Here is a 6,071-nt window from a genome sequence, read left to right as displayed (position 1 = left end):
TTTTTTTTTTTTTTCATAAAACAGCAGCATGCCTGTTTTAGATTTACATTTTCCTATACTTTCCGAACTTGAAAATCCATGAAATTTTAACACAAGTTAGTTTTATATGTCTACTTTGGATCTGCAAATTTTCATACTTTTTGGTTAGACGAGTTATGTTTAGTGAATTTTACGGTACAGATCGGTTCTGCAATTTGTATTACAGCAAGAAGTCTTAAACTTTGTTTCTTAAAATTAACTTTGTAGTTTGGTTTTATGTATTTGTTGAGTTTAAATTTTCATTGACATAATCTTCAGCTAATATTTGTTTTACGTCCATAAACAACCACGTTGTTCTATTTATTTCTCTTAATCTCACAACTCGAGTTTTGGGGTGTGACAATTTTGGTATCAGAGCCTAGGGAGTAGAATAGGGTTGAGTCTAGAAGTTTTAGCTGAATGGGTCTTTTCTTAGGGAGTCTAGCGAAGTTTGTTATGGTCGAATAAATGTTTCTACATCTTCTCAGGATTGAAGGATGTCCGCTGTATCCAACGTTATTGGTCATGATGGGGATGAACAAATGAATATTGATCATCAAATGAATGATCTGGGAGTTAATGTGGTGAATTGAAGACTGGCATATTTGAAAGATTTTCAAAAGCTAAATCCTCGTAACTTTGGTGGAACCGCTGAACCTTTAGAGGCAGAGTCTTAGCTTAAACAAGTGAAAAAGAAATTAGATGTTTTGAGAATTCCAGAGGATTTTAGGGTGAAGTTTGCTACCTATTTGTTTATCGGTGAAGCAGATCATTGGTGGGACTACATCAAGAGAACTGACATTGTTGCAACCATGACTTAGGCTAATTTCGAGAAGACCTTCTATGGCCAATACTTCCCTCAAACCATAAAGAATGCAAAGTTGAAAGAATTTGTTGAGCTAACTCAAGGTGAGCGATCTCACGGTGACTCAATATGCAGCTAAATTTACACAACTCTCTCATTATGCACCACTACTAGTTACTAATAAGGAGGATAAAACTAACAGATTCGTTGACGGTCTCATACGCCCTATATGGAAGATGGTTGTCGCATTGAGGCTGACAACCTATGATAGGGATTTTACTACTCATGTGAACGGGCTAAAAACTCCTATTATACTTCCAAGAATCACAAGGTTGTTGTAGTATAAACGAATTTCGCAAGGTCGTTCTCCACATGGATTATTAAATAATTCAAAGCAAATCAAATTTCAATTAATTATTGTAAAGTAGAAATTGAGGTGATTTAAAAAAACAAATTTAATTAATAAAAATAAGACAATCTGCAATATTAGAACTGGGGAAAAAGAAAACAGTTTTGGAAGAAATCAAATTAAGAAAGCGCTAGGGTTCCACCATCACCTAGCAATCCTATGAACTTTTACCAATTACTTATGATCTACACATGCCATTTTGAATGTTAGATTTTCATAATTCATATTCTACTTGGAACCTCCAACATAGAACATATATCTAACATGCAACCCGTCCAGACGTTCGGATCAAATCTGAACATGAAAGACTCATTATGCTTTATGAAAACCCTTTGAAAAACCATGCAACCCTTAAGACGTGGTATTCATCCTAAGTGAAATTACAATTATTAATCACAAGAAGCCATCGTCAATTTCAGGGAACCTTCCAACCAAAATTGCATCAAATTACTTTTCTAAAGATCCTAAAGGTGATCAGGCATTAAAACAATTAGAGAGTTTTTGTTGCGGTGATTAACAATTCAAAGTATGCATGCAATCAATCATAAGCAATTAAATAAAAATCACATGTTTATGCTAAGGCTCAAGGCTTCGCCCTAGCAAAAGAAATTAGTTACGCATAATCATAATTGAAATCATAGAAAATATTATTAAGAAAATGATTGAAAACACCTTCAAGTAGAAAATCTCCAAAACCCTAGCAATTCTCTCTGTTTCCAAAATTGCATAAAATAAAGCATACGTAAACCTATAGACGGCCAAGCAATATATCTGCCAAGCCCCCACACAAACCCTAAAAGCAGGTCCTTTATTCCCCCTAGGAAACTAAAATTAATAATCAAATAAAATAGGAAACAAAATCCTAAATTAAATGGGGACCCATAAGCTACTCCAAAACTGGCCCAATATAGCTGGATCTAATGTTTGGAATATTCTGAATACTTCTCCAGAAGGCTACGAACCCATCCGAGGTCATCTTGGGCTCCAAAAAAAGCAATTTAAGTCCAAAAACGTCATTTTCCAGCACTGCGCATCGCTCCTTTATTTTATCGCCAGAAAATAACCGCTTGGTGGAAAAATCCAAAATTTTGATACGATCAAGCAAAGTGACTCACAAACGTTTTTCAACTAGAATTACTCCAAAATTCGTCCATTTGGTCCTATTTTTCTCCAGAGGAAGTCGAAAGTCCTATATTGGAAATACAATTCAAAGTATCAAAATTCTTCCAAAATATTGACCAAAATATACTAAGATTAGGGTAAAACATATAATATAAATCTACTCATCAAAATATCCCCAAACTTAGCTTTTTGCTTGTCCTCAAGCAAAACAAGACTCAAACAAAAATAAAAACTTAACAAACTAGACAACTAGCTAAAATTAACTGACAAAAATTTTCACCTTCAAAGTTGCAATCCATAGCAAATGTTAAAAACTAGAACATCTTTTCAAAAGTTCCAACCAATCCCACCACAGAGTCTAAACCATTTAGAATCAATTAGAAAAGAATTCACAAACTTCCTTTGGTGTAAAGTGAACCAACATAGTTAAGGAGACTCGACTAAAACTCTTACCTCTCGTCCTTTTTTATTTCACACATACTAACTTTGAATATAACTATTTTTCTTTTTCTTTTTCAAACTTTTTTTCTTTTTTTTATCTCATTTATAACTTTTTTTTTTCAGTAACAGTAGTGGTCGTGCAATGTCGGTTCACTTAAGCTTTCGATCCAACCCATGTAGCGAGCTTTAGGTCAATGACTCCCAAACCACTAGGGTTTTAGGGCACTAAGTGTAGAACACCCCTAAGGACTTATTAACCCGAGCTGAAAAGGCTACGAAACCAACTAACCACCCTGCCCCATGCCAAAATTCTACCGTTTGACGTGAGAATCACTGCTGATTAGGCAGGACTGGCCGGTTACTAAGCAAAACCTCGGGTGAGACAATTATTACTTTATTCACAATAATAACTGACTTTACTTAAAACAAAAATAAAAAATAAACTTAGACTAAAAGTAAGTGTTTCAATCTCACTTCCCACAAACCATGTTGGTGTGATGTGCAAAGAGCAAAGTATAATTCATGAATTAGTGTCTAAGCAACGATAAATAGAAAAGACTCTACTGTGGGATTAATCTTTACCATGTTCATTTGTTCTAACGTTTAAAATAATCTATGGATATTAACTTACAAAGAATAAAAATTCTTAACTGACAAATCTTAAAAAAAAAAACTGAAATTTTATATTTTCCCACCCCCAAACTTATTTCACACTTTGTCCTCAATGTGTGGAAAATAAATAGAAACTAAAAAAAATAAAACAAAACTGGAAAAAATAAAACAAAAGCCTAGACTAAATAAACTAAAAGAAAAAGGGAAATAGAGAAGAAACAAAGAAATTAAAATAAACAAATAATAGAACAAACAGAAAAGAAGGAAAAGGAGAAAGAGCACCTGGATTCGAACTGAAGACCTGGCGCCAATGAAAAGAAATACGGACCAACATGGACAATGCCACACTTGTGTCAACTTGCGCAACAACTGATATAGAAACAGGTGTAGCAACTGCATTTGTCATTTGAAAAAAAACCTAGCTATTATTGAACACGTAAAGGATTCCCTTCCACTAGCCTCGAGCTTTGCGCCAAAAGACTCTCTTCTGTCCGTTCCCATTCCCTTTTCAGACAAAGAAGTATAATAGTGTTATTTGTGAACCCCGAAGCCTCTTGTTCTCTCTAGAAAAATGGGACACATCTCTCATGGCTTTCATTTCAAACCCATCCATCTATGCTCTCTCTCTTCTGCATGACTCTAAAAAACGCAAGAGCTTTCTGTCTCTTTAGAAATTCAGCCCTCCCTCTCTATTTCACTCAGACCCCATCTCTTTAAAATGAAAAATAGCCATCCTTCCCCCACATTTTTCCCTCATTTCCACAGCTGCTCCTTCATCCTCAGAAATCGAGCACCCCCAAACAGTAATATCAACAGCCGCAAAGATGACACCGCAGATCACATCCCTATCTGATTCCAACACATTCATGGGTAATTTTTATCCACATCTCCCTTTGATTTTTTTTAATTTTTTTATATGCTTAGATTTGGGGAAAAAATGGATGAAAATTATCTAATGCATGTGTGCTTCTGCGGCAGAAGCTGCAGAATGCTGATTCGACATAGAAAAGAACGGTAAATGTCTGGAGCTTATCTAAAAAGGAAAGGTATAGAACATAGATGCCTAACTCTTATTTGTGCATCATGCATGATAATGTTCTCCACATGCTCATAAATCTCTATCTGTGTGCTTGCCTATACCCACTGATGTATATTTGAGCCCAAAAGTGTGGATAATAGAAACTGTATCATGCCTTGATGAATCGTGTCCTTTTTGCTACTTAGATCCCTTAACTTTGTTTCTGCTCTCCGCACTGCCTAATCTCATGAATGTAGAGGAATTGATGATGAATGTGCTGGGGGAATAAATGTTGATTGCACCCCCTTAGTTGGGATTAGGCCGAATCAGTTCCGAATGCAACATGCAATAAAAAACCTAATTAGATAAGTAAAGAAAAATAACAAGAATTAAAAATTGCAATTTTTTTTCTTTCTGATTTTTGTAATTAGGAATAAAAACAGGAAAATAAATTAAACGAAATAAAAAGAAAAGAGTTAGAAAAATTGAGTTGCCTCCCAAAAAGCGCTTTAGTTAAAGTCTATAGCTAGACGTAACGGAAAGAATTGTTCATCACGTCACTTGTTCTTTCAAAGTTAACCACTCTTTAATGACGTCATAGTGCATTGTGCTTCCAAATTTAATGGTTGAATTCTTCTTATACGCCTTTCTTTTTGAATGAATATTTGTAAAGATATAGGTTCCTTTCCAGCTATGTTTATTTCTCCATCGAGCTGACTTAAATCGTGTATTTAACACCCATAGTTTTCGCACTGGTAGAAATTTACTTCAAGGAACTTGGCTGTCAATAAGCTTCCTCTTTTCCATATAGATTTTTGCCTGTTTTCAAGATTCATCTGGCATTTCTTTGAATTTGATGGGCTGTGTAGGTGCACTGTCCGTTACCGCCGCTAAAATTTTCTGATCAGTAAGCAGCTGTTCTATAATTAGATTTGTCAGAGTATTCATGCATTCTTGCTGCTTAATGGGTTGCCTTGGAGTCTCAGGAAAATGCATGAGTGGCACACAAACTTTTGTAGGAGTAGATTCTATGGAAGTTTCAAGGTCATCAGGGGCTGTTTCCTCCTTTGGGCGTGAATAACAGGCAAACGGCTCCTCGGTTCCTGCACCAACCTCTTGATCATCATAACTTCTCCCACGGTTTACTGCTTGAATTTGAAATCCTTGATTGGTTATTTCTACGCACAATTCAATTGATTCCAACAATTTAGATAGTTTGTCCGCCACCAAAAGCTCTTGTGGCACATTAAGCCGCTCAAAATACTGCCCAAGATGCTCTTTCAAACTTTGAGTGTAGAACTTTGAATGGGGATTGTTCCAGTTCCATTTTGAATCGTTTCTCATATTTATATACTCCTGGACATAATCTAGAAAATATTCTCTCTCATGACATTGCAAAATATCATGAGTATTTGAATTACAAAGAGCACAAATCGTAGGCTTAAATCCATAATAACCTGTTTTTGTTAATGAAACCCAAAGAGGTGGTCCACCAGGTGTTAGATTGAATTCAGGAGGAACTGCAAATTCCATTGTTGCACTGCTAAAAAAGAAACAAATTGTAACGAAAATTAATTTTTTTTTCTTATATGTATAAACAGCAATAACTAATTGAAATTCTGATTAGTAGGAATTATTTTAATAAT

The 6,071-nt window shown here is 35.1% G+C and overlaps 1 long non-coding RNA gene across 1 annotated transcript; it reads left to right on the top strand.

The window, feature by feature from the left end:
* The first annotated feature begins 3,969 nt into the window (after positions 1–3,969).
* On the top strand, positions 3,970–5,800 carry LOC114823350 (uncharacterized). Its single transcript, XR_003771446.2, has 3 exons — positions 3,970–4,277; positions 4,386–4,453; positions 5,295–5,800. It is a non-coding gene; the product is annotated as an uncharacterized lncRNA (long non-coding RNA).
* Positions 5,801–6,071: the final 271 nt, after the last annotated feature.

Source organism: Malus domestica, chromosome 17 (assembly GCF_042453785.1).
Source record: "Malus domestica chromosome 17, GDT2T_hap1".
Taxonomy (NCBI): domain Eukaryota; kingdom Viridiplantae; phylum Streptophyta; class Magnoliopsida; order Rosales; family Rosaceae; genus Malus; species Malus domestica.
Note: the sequence above shows the minus strand (reverse complement) of the source record. Positions and strands in the feature narration are given on the sequence as shown.